Source organism: Ambystoma mexicanum, chromosome 4q, assembly GCF_040938575.1.
Source record: "Ambystoma mexicanum isolate Mex_15411 chromosome 4q, UKY_AmexF1_1, whole genome shotgun sequence".
In the NCBI taxonomy this organism is placed as follows: domain Eukaryota; kingdom Metazoa; phylum Chordata; class Amphibia; order Caudata; family Ambystomatidae; genus Ambystoma; species Ambystoma mexicanum.
Window position 1 is genome coordinate 10,781,566 of NC_090928.1, and position 17,569 is coordinate 10,799,134.

Sequence of the window (17,569 nt, forward strand, 5' to 3'; positions counted from 1 at the left end):
CTTCCTTTAGCATGAGATGTGATATCTCAATGTGTCTAATAAAAAACCTGAGACCCTTCCTATAGCAAGAGATGTGATATCCAAATCCTTCGCATTCCAATCCTGAGACCCTTCCTATAACATGGATGTGATATCCAACTCCTTCCCATTCCAATTTTGAGACCCTTCCTATACCATGAGAATTGATATCTCAATGCTTCTAATACCAAACCTGAGACCCTTCCTATAGCATGAGATGTGATATCCTACTCCTTCCCATTCCAATCCTGAGACCCTTCCTATAGCACGAGATGTGATATCTCAATGCTTCTAATACCAAACCTGACACCCTTCATATAGCATGAGATGGGATATCCAACTCCTTCCCAATCCAATCCTGAGACCCTTCCGATAGCATGAGATGTCATTTCTCAATGCTTCTACCAAAACTGAGACCCTTCCTATGGCATGAGATGTGATATCAAACTCCTTCCCATTCCAATCCTGAGACCCTTCCTATAGCTTGAGATGTGATATCCAACTCCTTCCCATTCCAATCCTGAGACCCTTCCTATACCATGAGATGTGATATCTCAATGCTTGTAGTACCAAACCTGAGACCCGTCCTACAACATGAGATGTGATATCCAAATCCTTCCCCTTCCAAGCCTGAGACCCTTCCTTTAGCATGAGATGTGATATCCAACTCCTTCCCATTCCAATCCTGAGACCCTTCCGATTGCATGAGATGTGATATCTCAATGCTTCTAATATCAAACCTGAGACCCTCCCTATAGCATGAGATGTGATATCCAAGTCCTTCCCATTCCAATCCTGAGATCCTTCCTATAGCATGAGATGTGATATCTCAATGCTTCTAATACCAAACATGATATCCTTCCTATAACATGAGATGTGATATATAAACTCCTTACCATTCCAATCCCGAGACCCTTCCGATAGCAGAGATGTGATATCTCAATGCTTATACCAAACCTGAGACCCTTCCTATGGCATGAGATGTCATATACTACTGCTTCCCATTCCAATCCTGAGACCCTTCCTATAGCATGAGATGTGATATCTCAATGCTTCTACCAAACTTGAGACCCTTCCTATAGCATGAGATGTGATATCCAACTCCTTCCCATTCCAATCCTGAGACCCTTCCTATAGCATGAGATGTGATATCTCAATGCTTCTACCAAACTTGAGACCCTTCCTATAACATGAGATGTGATATCCAACTCCTTTCCATTCCAATACTGAGATCCTTCTTATACCATGAGATGTGATATCTCAATGTTTCTCATACCAAACCTGAGGCCCTTCCTATAGCAAGAGATGTGATATACAAATCCTTCCCATTCCAAACCTGAGACCCTTCCTATAGTATGAGATGTGATATCCGACTCTTTCCCAATCCAATCCTGAGACCCTTCCTATAGCGTGAGATGTAATATCACAATGCTTGTAATACCAAACCTGAGACCATTCCTATAGCATGAGATGTGATATCCAACTCCTTCCCATTCCAATCCTGAGACCCTTCCTATAGCATGAGATGTGATATCTCAATGCTTCTAATACCAAAACTGAGACCCTTCTTAAAGCATGAGATGTGATATCCAACTACTTCCCGTTCCAAACCTGAGACCCTTCCTATAGCATATGTGACATCCAACTCCTTCCCATTCCAAACCTGAGACCCTTCATATAGCAAGAATGTAATATCCAACTCCTTCCCATTCCAATCCTGAGACCATTCCTATAGCATGAGAAGTGATATCTCAATGCTTCTAATAGCAAACCTGAGATCCTTCCTATGACATGAGATGTGATATCCAATTCCTTCCCATTCCAAACCTGAGACCCTTCCTACAGCATGCGATGTGATATCTCAATCCTTCTAATATCACACCTGAGACCCGTCCTATAACATGAGATGAGATATCCAAGTCCTTCCCATCCCAATCCTGAGACCTTTCCTATAGCATGAGATGTGATATCTCAATGCTTCTAAAACCAAACATGAGAACCATCCTATAACATGAGATGTGCTATCCAAATCCTTCACTTCCCAAACCTGAGACCCTTCCTATAGCTTGAGATGTGATATCAAACTCCTTCCCATTCCAATCCTGAGACCCTACCTATAACATGAGATGTGATATCCAACTCCTTCCCATTCCAACCTGAGACCCTTCCTATAGCATGAGAAGGGATATCCAACTCCTTCCCAATCCAATCCTGAGACCCTTCCGATAGCAGAGATGTGATATCTCAATGCTTATACCAAACCTGAGACCCTTACTATGGCATGAGATGTGATATCCAAATCCTTCCTATTCCAATCCTGAGACCCTTCCTATAGCATGAGATGTGATATCTCCATGCTTCTGCCAAACCCGAGACCCTTCCTTTAGCATGAGATGTGATATCCAAATCCTTCACATTCCAATCCTGAGACCCTTCATATAGCATGAGATATGATATCTCAATGCCTCTAATACCAAACCTGAGATCCTTCCTATAACATGAGATGTGATATCCAACTCCTTCCCATTCCAAACCTGAGACCTTTCCGATAGCATGAGATGTGATATCTCAATGCTTCTAAAACCAAACATGAGAACCATCCTATAACATGAGATGTGCTATCCAAATCCTTCCCTTCCCAAACCTGAGACCCTTCCTATAGCTTGAGATGTGATATCAAACTCCTTCCCATTCCAATCCTGAGACCCTTATTATACCATGAGATGTGATATCTCAATGCTTCTAATACCAAACCTGAGACCCGTCCTAAAACATGAGATGTGAGATCCAAATCCTTCCCATTCCAAACCTGAGACCCTTCCTATAGCTTGAGATGTGATATCAAACTCCTTCCCATTCCAATCCTGAGATAGCTTGAGATGTGATATCCAACTCCTTCCCATTCCAATCCTGAGACCTTTCCGATAGCATGAGATGTGATATCTCAATGCTTCTAATATCAAAACTGAGACCCTCCCTATAGCATGAGATGTGATATCCAAGTCCTTCCCATTCCTATCCTGAGACCCTTCCGATAGCAGAGATGTGATATCTCAATGCTTATACCAAACCTGAGACCCTTCCTATAGCATGAGATGTGATATCTCAATGTTTCTATCAAACCTGAGACCCTTCCTTTAGCATGAGATGTGATATCCAACTCCTTCCCATTCCAATCCTGAGACCCTTCCTATAGCATGAGCTGTAATATTTCAATGCTTCTATCAAACCTGAGACCCTTCCTTTAGCATGAGATGTGATATCCAACTCCTTCCCCTTCCAAACCTGAGACCCTTCCTTTAGCATGAGATGTGATATCCAAATCCTTCCCATTCCAATCCTGAAACCCTTCCTATACCATGAGATGTGATATTTCTGTTTCTAATAAAAAACATGAGACCCTTCCTATAGCAAGAGATATGATATCCAAATCCTTCCCATTCCAATCCCGAGACCCTTCCTATAACATGAGATGTGATATCCAACTCCTTCCCATTCTAACCTGAGACCCTTCCTATAGCATGAGAAGGGATATCCAACTCCTTCCCATTCCAATCCTGAGACCCTTCCTATACCATGAGATGTGATATCTCAGTGCTTCTAATACCAAACCTGGGACCCGTCCTATAACATGAGATATGATATCCAAATCCTTCCCATTCGAATCCTGAAACCCTTCCTTTAGCATGAGATGTGATATCTCAATGTGTCTAATAAAAAACCTGAGACCCTTCCTATAGCAAGAGATGTGATATCCAAATCCTTCGCATTCCAATCCTGAGACCCTTCCTATAACATGGATGTGATATCCAACTCCTTCCCATTCCAATTTTGAGACCCTTCCTATACCATGAGAATTGATATCTCAATGCTTCTAATACCAAACCTGAGACCCTTCCTATAGCATGAGATGTGATATCCTACTCCTTCCCATTCCAATCCTGAGACCCTTCCTATAGCACGAGATGTGATATCTCAATGCTTCTAATACCAAACCTGACACCCTTCATATAGCATGAGATGGGATATCCAACTCCTTCCCAATCCAATCCTGAGACCCTTCCGATAGCATGAGATGTCATTTCTCAATGCTTCTACCAAAACTGAGACCCTTCCTATGGCATGAGATGTGATATCAAACTCCTTCCCATTCCAATCCTGAGACCCTTCCTATAGCTTGAGATGTGATATCCAACTCCTTCCCATTCCAATCCTGAGACCCTTCCTATACCATGAGATGTGATATCTCAATGCTTGTAGTACCAAACCTGAGACCCGTCCTACAACATGAGATGTGATATCCAAATCCTTCCCCTTCCAAGCCTGAGACCCTTCCTTTAGCATGAGATGTGATATCCAACTCCTTCCCATTCCAATCCTGAGACCCTTCCGATTGCATGAGATGTGATATCTCAATGCTTCTAATATCAAACCTGAGACCCTCCCTATAGCATGAGATGTGATATCCAAGTCCTTCCCATTCCAATCCTGAGATCCTTCCTATAGCATGAGATGTGATATCTCAATGCTTCTAATACCAAACATGATATCCTTCCTATAACATGAGATGTGATATATAAACTCCTTACCATTCCAATCCCGAGACCCTTCCGATAGCAGAGATGTGATATCTCAATGCTTATACCAAACCTGAGACCCTTCCTATGGCATGAGATGTCATATACTACTGCTTCCCATTCCAATCCTGAGACCCTTCCTATAGCATGAGATGTGATATCTCAATGCTTCTACCAAACTTGAGACCCTTCCTATAGCATGAGATGTGATATCCAACTCCTTCCCATTCCAATCCTGAGACCCTTCCTATAGCATGAGATGTGATATCTCAATGCTTCTACCAAACTTGAGACCCTTCCTATAACATGAGATGTGATATCCAACTCCTTTCCATTCCAATACTGAGATCCTTCTTATACCATGAGATGTGATATCTCAATGTTTCTCATACCAAACCTGAGGCCCTTCCTATAGCAAGAGATGTGATATACAAATCCTTCCCATTCCAAACCTGAGACCCTTCCTATAGTATGAGATGTGATATCCGACTCTTTCCCAATCCAATCCTGAGACCCTTCCTATAGCGTGAGATGTAATATCACAATGCTTGTAATACCAAACCTGAGACCATTCCTATAGCATGAGATGTGATATCCAACTCCTTCCCATTCCAATCCTGAGACCCTTCCTATAGCATGAGATGTGATATCTCAATGCTTCTAATACCAAAACTGAGACCCTTCTTAAAGCATGAGATGTGATATCCAACTACTTCCCGTTCCAAACCTGAGACCCTTCCTATAGCATATGTGACATCCAACTCCTTCCCATTCCAAACCTGAGACCCTTCATATAGCAAGAATGTAATATCCAACTCCTTCCCATTCCAATCCTGAGACCATTCCTATAGCATGAGAAGTGATATCTCAATGCTTCTAATAGCAAACCTGAGATCCTTCCTATGACATGAGATGTGATATCCAATTCCTTCCCATTCCAAACCTGAGACCCTTCCTACAGCATGCGATGTGATATCTCAATCCTTCTAATACCACACCTGAGACCCGTCCTATAACATGAGATGAGATATCCAAGTCCTTCCCATCCCAATCCTGAGACCTTTCCTATAGCATGAGATGTGATATCTCAATGCTTCTAAAACCAAACATGAGAACCATCCTATAACATGAGATGTGCTATCCAAATCCTTCACTTCCCAAACCTGAGACCCTTCCTATAGCTTGAGATGTGATATCAAACTCCTTCCCATTCCAATCCTGAGACCCTACCTATAACATGAGATGTGATATCCAACTCCTTCCCATTCCAACCTGAGACCCTTCCTATAGCATGAGAAGGGATATCCAACTCCTTCCCAATCCAATCCTGAGACCCTTCCGATAGCAGAGATGTGATATCTCAATGCTTATACCAAACCTGAGACCCTTACTATGGCATGAGATGTGATATCCAAATCCTTCCTATTCCAATCCTGAGACCCTTCCTATAGCATGAGATGTGATATCTCCATGCTTCTGCCAAACCCGAGACCCTTCCTTTAGCATGAGATGTGATATCCAAATCCTTCACATTCCAATCCTGAGACCCTTCATATAGCATGAGATATGATATCTCAATGCCTCTAATACCAAACCTGAGATCCTTCCTATAACATGAGATGTGATATCCAACTCCTTCCCATTCCAAACCTGAGACCTTTCCGATAGCATGAGATGTGATATCTCAATGCTTCTAAAACCAAACATGAGAACCATCCTATAACATGAGATGTGCTATCCAAATCCTTCCCTTCCCAAACCTGAGACCCTTCCTATAGCTTGAGATGTGATATCAAACTCCTTCCCATTCCAATCCTGAGACCCTTATTATACCATGAGATGTGATATCTCAATGCTTCTAATACCAAACCTGAGACCCGTCCTAAAACATGAGATGTGAGATCCAAATCCTTCCCATTCCAAACCTGAGACCCTTCCTATAGCTTGAGATGTGATATCAAACTCCTTCCCATTCCAATCCTGAGATAGCTTGAGATGTGATATCCAACTCCTTCCCATTCCAATCCTGAGACCTTTCCGATAGCATGAGATGTGATATCTCAATGCTTCTAATATCAAAACTGAGACCCTCCCTATAGCATGAGATGTGATATCCAAGTCCTTCCCATTCCTATCCTGAGACCCTTCCGATAGCAGAGATGTGATATCTCAATGCTTATACCAAACCTGAGACCCTTCCTATAGCATGAGATGTGATATCTCAATGTTTCTATCAAACCTGAGACCCTTCCTTTAGCATGAGATGTGATATCCAACTCCTTCCCATTCCAATCCTGAGACCCTTCCTATAGCATGAGCTGTAATATTTCAATGCTTCTATCAAACCTGAGACCCTTCCTTTAGCATGAGATGTGATATCCAACTCCTTCCCCTTCCAAACCTGAGACCCTTCCTTTAGCATGAGATGTGATATCCAAATCCTTCCCATTCCAATCCTGAAACCCTTCCTATACCATGAGATGTGATATTTCTGTTTCTAATAAAAAACATGAGACCCTTCCTATAGCAAGAGATATGATATCCAAATCCTTCCCATTCCAATCCCGAGACCCTTCCTATAACATGAGATGTGATATCCAACTCCTTCCCATTCTAACCTGAGACCCTTCCTATAGCATGAGAAGGGATATCCAACTCCTTCCCATTCCAATCCTGAGACCCTTCCTATACCATGAGATGTGATATCTCAGTGCTTCTAATACCAAACCTGGGACCCGTCCTATAACATGAGATATGATATCCAAATCCTTCCCATTCGAATCCTGAAACCCTTCCTTTAGCATGAGATGTGATATCTCAATGTGTCTAATAAAAAACCTGAGACCCTTCCTATAGCAAGAGATGTGATATCCAAATCCTTCGCATTCCAATCCTGAGACCCTTCCTATAACATGGATGTGATATCCAACTCCTTCCCATTCCAATTTTGAGACCCTTCCTATACCATGAGAATTGATATCTCAATGCTTCTAATACCAAACCTGAGACCCTTCCTATAGCATGAGATGTGATATCCTACTCCTTCCCATTCCAATCCTGAGACCCTTCCTATAGCACGAGATGTGATATCTCAATGCTTCTAATACCAAACCTGACACCCTTCATATAGCATGAGATGGGATATCCAACTCCTTCCCAATCCAATCCTGAGACCCTTCCGATAGCATGAGATGTCATTTCTCAATGCTTCTACCAAAACTGAGACCCTTCCTATGGCATGAGATGTGATATCAAACTCCTTCCCATTCCAATCCTGAGACCCTTCCTATAGCTTGAGATGTGATATCCAACTCCTTCCCATTCCAATCCTGAGACCCTTCCTATACCATGAGATGTGATATCTCAATGCTTGTAGTACCAAACCTGAGACCCGTCCTACAACATGAGATGTGATATCCAAATCCTTCCCCTTCCAAGCCTGAGACCCTTCCTTTAGCATGAGATGTGATATCCAACTCCTTCCCATTCCAATCCTGAGACCCTTCCGATTGCATGAGATGTGATATCTCAATGCTTCTAATATCAAACCTGAGACCCTCCCTATAGCATGAGATGTGATATCCAAGTCCTTCCCATTCCAATCCTGAGATCCTTCCTATAGCATGAGATGTGATATCTCAATGCTTCTAATACCAAACATGATATCCTTCCTATAACATGAGATGTGATATATAAACTCCTTACCATTCCAATCCCGAGACCCTTCCGATAGCAGAGATGTGATATCTCAATGCTTATACCAAACCTGAGACCCTTCCTATGGCATGAGAAGTCATATACTACTGCTTCCCATTCCAATCCTGAGACCCTTCCTATAGCATGAGATGTGATATCTCAATGCTTCTACCAAACTTGAGACCCTTCCTATAGCATGAGATGTGATATCCAACTCCTTCCCATTCCAATCCTGAGACCCTTCCTATAGCATGAGATGTGATATCTCAATGCTTCTACCAAACTTGAGACCCTTCCTATAACATGAGATGTGATATCCAACTCCTTTCCATTCCAATACTGAGATCCTTCTTATACCATGAGATGTGATATCTCAATGTTTCTCATACCAAACCTGAGGCCCTTCCTATAGCAAGAGATGTGATATACAAATCCTTCCCATTCCAAACCTGAGACCCTTCCTATAGCATGAGATGTGATATCCGACACTTTCCCAATCCAATCCTGAGACCCTTCCTATAGCATGAGATGTAATATCACAATGCTTGTAATACCAAACCTGAGACCATTCCTATAGCATGAGATGTGATATCCAACTCCTTCCCATTCCAATCCTGAGACCCTTCCTATAGCATGAGATGTGATATCTCAATGCTTCTAATACCAAAACTGAGACCCTTCTTAAAGCATGAGATGTGATATCCAACTACTTCCCGTTCCAAACCTGAGACCCTTCCTATAGCATATGTGACATCCAACTCCTTCCCATTCCAAACCTGAGACCCTTCATATAGCAAGAATGTAATATCCAACTCCTTCCCATTCCAATCCTGAGACCATTCCTATAGCATGAGAAGTGATATCTCAATGCTTCTAATAGCAAACCTGAGATCCTTCCTATGACATGAGATGTGATATCCAATTCCTTCCCATTCCAAACCTGAGACCCTTCCTACAGCATGCGATGTGATATCTCAATCCTTCTAATACCACACCTGAGACCCGTCCTATAACATGAGATGAGATATCCAAGTCCTTCCCATCCCAATCCTGAGACCTTTCCTATAGCATGAGATGTGATATCTCAATGCTTCTAAAACCAAACATGAGAACCATCCTATAACATGAGATGTGCTATCCAAATCCTTCACTTCCCAAACCTGAGACCCTTCCTATAGCTTGAGATGTGATATCAAACTCCTTCCCATTCCAATCCTGAGACCCTTATTATACCATGAGATGTGATATCTCAATGCTTCTAATACCAAACCTGAGACCCGTCCTAAAACATGAGATGTGAGATCCAAATCCTTCCCCTTCCAAACCTGAGACCCTTCCTATAGCTTGAGATGTGATATCAAACTCCTTCCCATTCCAATCCTGAGATAGCTTGAGATGTGATATCCAACTCCTTCCCATTCCAATCCTGAGACCCTTCCGATAGCATGAGATGTGATATCTCAATGCTTCTAATATCAAAACTGAGACCCTCCCTATAGCATGAGATGTGATATCTAAGTCCTTCCCATTCCTATCCTGAGACCCTTCCGATAGCAGAGATGTGATATCTCAATGCTTATACCAAACCTGAGACCCTTCCTATAGCATGAGATGTGATATCTCAATGCTTCTATCAAACCTGAGACCCTTCCTTTAGCATGAGATGTGATATCCTACTCCTTCCCCTTCCAAACCTGAGACCCTTCCTTTAGCATGAGATGTGATATCCAACTCCTTCCCATTCCAATCCTGAGACCCTTCCTATAGCATGAGCTGTAATATTTCAATGCTTCTATCAAACCTGAGACCCTTCCTTTAGCATGAGATGTGATATCCTACTCCTTCCCCTTCCAAACCTGAGACCCTTCCTTTAGCATGAGATGTGATATCCAAATCCTTCCCATTCCAATCCTGAAACCCTTCCTATACCATGAGATGTGATATTTCTGTTTCTAATAAAAAACATGAGACCCTTCCTATAGCAAGAGATATGATATCCAAATCCTTCCCATTCCAATCCCGAGACCCTTCCTATAACATGAGATGTGATATCCAACTCCTTCCCATTCCAACCTGAGACCCTTCCTATAGCATGAGAAGGGATATCCAACTCCTTCCCATTCCAATCCTGAGACCCTTCCTATACCATGAGATGTGATATCTCAGTGCTTCTAATACCAAACCTGGGACCCGTCCTATAACATGAGATATGATATCCAAATCCTTCCCATTCGAATCCTGAAACCCTTCCTTTAGCATGAGATGTGATATCTCAATGTGTCTAATAAAAACCCTGAGACCCTTCCTATAGCAAGAGATGTGATATCCAAATCCTTCGCATTCCAATCCTGAGACCCTTCCTATAACATGGATGTGATATCCAACTCCTTCCCATTCCAATTCTGAGACCCTTCCTATACCATGAGAATTGATATCTCAATGCTTCTAATACCAAACCTGAGACCCTTCCTATAGCATGAGATGTGATATCCTACTCCTTCCCATTCCAATCCTGAGACCCTTCCTATAGCACGAGATGTGATATCTCAATGCTTCTAATACCAAACCTGACACCCTTCATATAGCATGAGATGGGATATCCAACTCCTTCCCAATCCAATCCTGAGACCCTTCCGATAGCATGAGATGTCATTTCTCAATGCTTCTACCAAAACTGAGACCCTTCCTATGGCATGAGATGTGATATCAAACTCCTTCCCATTCCAATCCTGAGACCCTTCCTATAGCTTGAGATGTGATATCCAACTCCTTCCCATTCCAATCCTGAGACCCTTCCTATACCATGAGATGTGATATCTCAATGCTTGTAGTACCAAACCTGAGACCCGTCCTACAACATGAGATGTGATATCCAAATCCTTCCCCTTCCAAGCCTGAGACCCTTCCTTTAGCATGAGATGTGATATCCAACTCCTTCCCATTCCAATCCTGAGACCCTTCCGATAGCATGAGATGTGATATCTCAATGCTTCTAATATCAAACCTGAGACCCTCCCTATAGCATGAGATGTGATATCCAAGTCCTTCCCATTCCAATCCTGAGATCCTTCCTATAGCATGAGATGTGATGTCTCAATGCTTCTAATACCAAACATGATATCCTTCCTATAACATGAGATGTGATATATAAACTCCTTACCATTCCAATCCCGAGACCCTTCCGATAGCAGAGATGTGATATCTCAATGCTTATACCAAACCTGAGACCCTTCCTATGGCATGAGATGTCATATACTACTGCTTCCCATTCCAATCCTGGGACCCTTCCTATAGCATGAGATGTGATATCTCAATGCTTCTACCAAACTTGAGACCCTTCCTATAGCATGAGATGTGATATCCAACTCCTTCCCATTCCAATCCTGAGACCCTTCCTATAGCATGAGATGTGATGTCTCAATGCTTCTAATACCAAACCTGATATCCTTCCTATAACATGAGATGTGATATCCAACTCCTTTCCATTCCAATACTGAGATCCTTCCTATACCATGAGATGTGATATCTCAATGTTTCTCATACCAAACCTGAGGCCCTTCCTATAGCAAGAGATGTGATATACAAATCCTTCCCATTCCAAACCTGAGACCCTTCCTATAGCATGAGATGTGATATCCGACTCTTTCCCAATCCAATCCTGAGACCCTTCCTATAGCATGAGATGTAATATCACAATGCTTGTAATACCAAACCTGAGACCATTCCTATAGCATGAGATGTGATATCCAACTCCTTCCCATTCCAATCCTGAGACCCTTCCTATAGCATGAGATGTGATATCTCAATGCTTTTAATACCAAAACTGAGACCCTTCTTAAAGCATGAGATGTGATATCCAACTACTTCCCGTTCCAAACCTGAGACCCTTCCTATAGCATATGTGACATCCAACTCCTTCCCATTCCAAACCTGAGACCCTTCATATAGCAAGAATGTAATATCCAACTCCTTCCTATTCCAATCCTGAGACCATTCCTATAGCATGAGAAGTGATATCTCAATGCTTCTAATAGCAAACCTGAGATCCTTCCTATGACATGAGATGTGATATCCAATTCCTTCCCATTCCAAACCTGAGACCCTTCCTACAGCATGCGATGTGATATCTCAATCCTTCTAATACCACACCTGAGACCCGTCCTATAACATGAGATGAGATATCCAAGTCCTTCCCATCCCAATCCTGAGACCTTTCCTATAGCATGAGATGTGATATCTCAATGCTTCTAATACCAAACCTGAGACCCTTCCTATAACATGAGATGGGATATCCAACTCCTTCCCATTCCAATACTGAGACCCTTCCGATAGCAGAGATGTGATATCTCAATGCTTATACCAAACCTGAGACCCTTCCTATGGCATGAGATGTAATATACAACTACTACCCATTCCAATCCGGAGACCCTTCCTATAGCATGAGATGTGATATCTCAATGCTTCTACCAAACCTGAGACCCTTCCTATAGCATGAGATGTGATATCCAACTCCTTCCCACTCCAAACCTGAGACCCTTCCTATGGCATGAGATGTGATATCACAATGCTTCTAATACCAGACCTGAGATCCTTCCTATAACATGAGATGTGATATCCAATTCCTTCCCATTCCAAACCTGAGACCCTTCCTGTAGCATGAGATGTGATATCCAACTCCTTCCCATTCCAATACTGAGACCCTTCCTATAGCATGAGATGTGATATCTCAATGCTTCTAATACCAAACCTGAGAACCTTCCTATAGCATGAGACGTGATATCCAACTCCTTCCCTTTCCAAACCTGAGACCCTTCCGATAGCAGAGATGTGATATCTCAATGCTTGTACCAAACCTGAGACCCTTCCTATGGCATGAGAGGTCATATACTACTCCTTCCCATTCCAATCCTGAGACCCTTCCTATAGCATGAGATGTGATATCTCAATGCTTCTACCAAACCTGAGACCCTTCATATAGCATGAGATGTGATATCTCAATGCTTCTAATACCAAACTTGATATCCTTCCTATAACACGAGATGTGATATCCAACTCCTTCACATTCCAATCCTGAGATCCTTCCTATACCATGAGATGTGATATTTCAATGTTTCTCATACCAAACCTGAGGCCCTTCCTATAGCAAGAGATGTGATGTACAAATCCTTCCCATTCCAAACCTGAGACCTTTCCTATAGCATCAGATGTGATATCCAACTCCTTCCCAATCCAATCCTGAGACCCTTCCTATAGCATGAGATGTAATATCACAATGCTTGTAATACCAAACCTGAGACCCTTCCTATAGCATGTGTGATATCCAACTCCTTCCCATTCCAATCCTTAGACCCTTCCTATAGCATGAGATGTGATATCTCAATGCTTCTAATACCAAACCTGAGACCCTTCTTAAAGCATGAGATGGGATATCCAACTCCTTCCTATTCCAATCCTGAGACCCTTACGATAGCATGAGATGTGATATCCAACTCCTTCCCATTTCAATCCTGAGACCCTTCCTATAGCATGAGATGTGTTATCTCAATGTTTCTAATACCAAACCTGAGATCCTTCCTATAACATGAGATGTGATATCCAACTCCTTCCCATTCCAAACCGGAGACCCTTCCTTTAGCATGAGATGTGATATCAAACTCCTTCCCATGCCAATCCTGAGACCCTTACTATAGCATGAGATGTGATATCTCAATGCTTCTAATACCAAACCTGAGAGCCTTCATATAACATGATATGTGATATCCAACTCCTTCTCATTCCAAACCTGAGATCCTTCCTATAGCCTGAGATGTGATATCCAACTCCTTCCCATTCCAAACCTGAGACCCTTCCTATAGCATGAGATGTGATATCTCAATGCTTCTGATACCAAACCTGAGACCCTTGTTATAGCATGAGATGTGATATCCAACTCCTTCCCATCCCAAACCAGAGACCCTTCCTATAGTATGAAATGTGATATCTCAAAGCTTCTAATACCAAACCTGAGACCCTTCATATAGCATGAGATGTTATCTCCAACTCCTTCCCATCCCAAAACAGAGACCCTTCCTATAGCATGAGATGTGATATCTCAATGCTTCTAATACCAAACCTGATATCCTTCCTATAACATGAGATGTGATATCCAACTCCTTCCCATTCCAATCCTGAGATCCTTCCTATACCATGAGATGTGATATCTCAATGTTTCTCATACCAAACCTGAGGCCCTTCCTATAGCAAGAGATGTGATATACAAATCCTCCCCATTCCAAACCTGAGACCCTTCCTATAGCATGAGATGTAATATCGCAATGCTTGTAATACCAAACCTGAGACCCTTCCTATAGCATGAGATGTGATATCCAACTCCTTCCCATTCCAATCCTGAGACCCTTCCTAGAGCATATGATGTGATATCTCAATGCTTCTAATACCAAAACTGAGACCCTTCTTAAAGCATGAGATGTGATATCCAACTCCTTCCCGTTCCAAACCTGAGACCCTTCCTATAGCAAGAATGTAATATCCAACTCCTTCCCATTCCAATCCTGAGACCATTCCTATAGCATGAGATGTGATATCTCAGTGCTTCTAATAGCAAACCTGAGATCCTTCCTATGACATGAGATGGGATATCCAACTCCTTCCCGTTCCAAACCTGAGACCCTTCCTATAGCAAGAATGTAATATCCAACTCCTTCCCATTCCAATCCCGAGACCCTTCCGATAGCAGAGATGTGATATCTCAATGCTTATACCAAACCTGAGACCCTTCCTATGGCATGAGATGTCATATACTACTCCTTCCCATTCCAATCCTGAGACCCTTCCTATAGCATGAGATGTGATATCTTAATGCTTCTACCAAACCTGAGACCCTTCCTATAGCATGAGATGTGATATCCAACTCCTTCCCATTCCAATCCTGAGACCCTTCCTATAGCATGAGATGTGATATCTCAATGCTTCTAATACCAAACCTGATATCCTTCCTATAACATGAGATGTGATATCCAACCCCTTTCCATTCCAATACTGAGATCCTTCCTATACCATGAGATGTGATATCTCAATGTTTCTGATACCAAACCTGAGGCCCTTCCTATAGCAAGAGATGTGATATACAAATCATTCCCATTCCAAACCTGAGACCTTTCCTATAGCATGGGATGTGATATCCGACTCCTTCCCAATCCAATCCTGAGACCCTTCCTATAGCATGAGATGTGATATCCAACTCGTTCCCATTCCAATCCTGAGACCCTTCCTATAGCATGAGATGTGATATCTCAATGCTTCTAATACCAAAACTGAGACCCTTCTTAAAGCATGAGATGTGATATCCAACTCCTTCCCGTGTTCCAAACCTGAGACCCTTCCTATAGCATATGTGCTACCCTTCCTATGGCATGAGATGTCATATACAACTACTTCCCATTCCAATCCGGAGACCCCTCCTATAGCATGAGATGTGATATCTCAATGCTTCTACCAAACCTGAGACCCTTCCTATAGCATGAGATGTGATATCCAACTCCTTCCCATTCCAATCCTGAGACCCTTCCTATATCATGAGATGTGATATCTCAATGCTTCTAATACCAAACCTGATATCCTTCCTATAACATGAGATGTGATATCTCAATGTTTCTCATACCAAACCTGAGGCCCTTCCTATAGCAAGAGATGTGATGTACAAACCCTTCCCATTCCAAACCTGAGACCCTTCCTATAGCATGAGATGTGATATCCAACTTCTTCCCAATCCAATCCTGAGACCCTTCCTATAGCATGAGATATAATATCACAATGCTTGTAATACCAAACCTGAGACCCTTCCTATAGCATAAGATGTGATATCCAACTCCTTCCCATTCCAATCCTTAGACCCTTCCTATAGCATGAGATGTGATATCTCAATGCTTCTAATACCAAACCTGAGACCCTTCTTAAAGCATGAGATGGGATATCCAACTCCTTCCTATTCCAATCCTGAGACCCTTACGATAGCAGAGATGTGATATCTCAATGCTTATACCAAACCTGAGACTCTTCCTATGGCATGAGATGTGATATCCAACTCCTTCCCATTCCAATCCTGAGACCCTTCCTATAGCATGAGATGTGATATCTCAATGCTTCTATCAAACCTGAGACCCTTCCTATTGCATGAGATGTGATATCCAACTCCTTCCCATTCCAATCCTGAAACCCTTCCTATACCATGAGATGTGATATCTCAATGTTTCTAATACCAAACCTGAGACCCGTCCTAAAACATGAGATGTGAAATCCAAATCCTTCCCCTTCCAAACTTGAGACCCTTCCTATAGCTTGAGATGTGATATCAAACTCCTTCCCATTCCAATCCTGAGATAGCTTGAGATGTGATATCCAACTCCTTCCCATTCCAATCCTGAGACCCTTCCGATAGCATGAGATGTGATATCTTAATGTTTCTCTTACCAAACCTGAGGCCCTTCCTATAGCAAGAGATGTGATGTACAAATCCTTCCCATTCCAAACCTGAGACCCTTCCTATAGCATGAGATGTGATATCCAACTCCTTCCCAATCCAATCCTGAAACCCTTCCTATAGCATGAGATGTAATATCACAATGTTTGTAATACCAAACCTGAGACCCTTCCTATAGCATGAGATGTGATATCCAACTCCTTCCCATTCCAATCCTGAGACCCTTCCTATAGCATGAGATGTGATATCTCAATGCTTCTAATACCAAACCTGAGATCCTTCCGATAGCATGACATGTGATATCTCAATGCTTCTAATACCAAACCTGAGATCTTCCTATAACATGAGATGTGATATCCAAATCCTTCCACTTCAAAACCTGAAACCCTCCCTTTAGCATGAGATGTGATATCCAACTCCTTCCCATTCCAAACCGGAGACCCTTCCTTTAGCATGAGATGTGATATCAAACTCCTTCCCATGCCAATCCTGAGACCCTTACTATAGCATGAGATGTGCTATCTCAATGCTTCTAATACCAAACCTGAGAGCCTTCATATAACATGATATGTGATATCCAAGTCCTTCCCATTCCAATCCTGAGACCCTTCCTATAACATGAGATGTGATATCCAACTCCTTCCCATTCCAACCTGAGACCCTTCCTATAGCATGAGATGGGATATCCAACTCCTTCCAGATCCAATCCTGATACCCTTCTGATAGCATTAGATGTGATATCCCAATGCTTCTACAAAACCTGAGACCCATACATGGCATGAGATGTGATATCAAACTC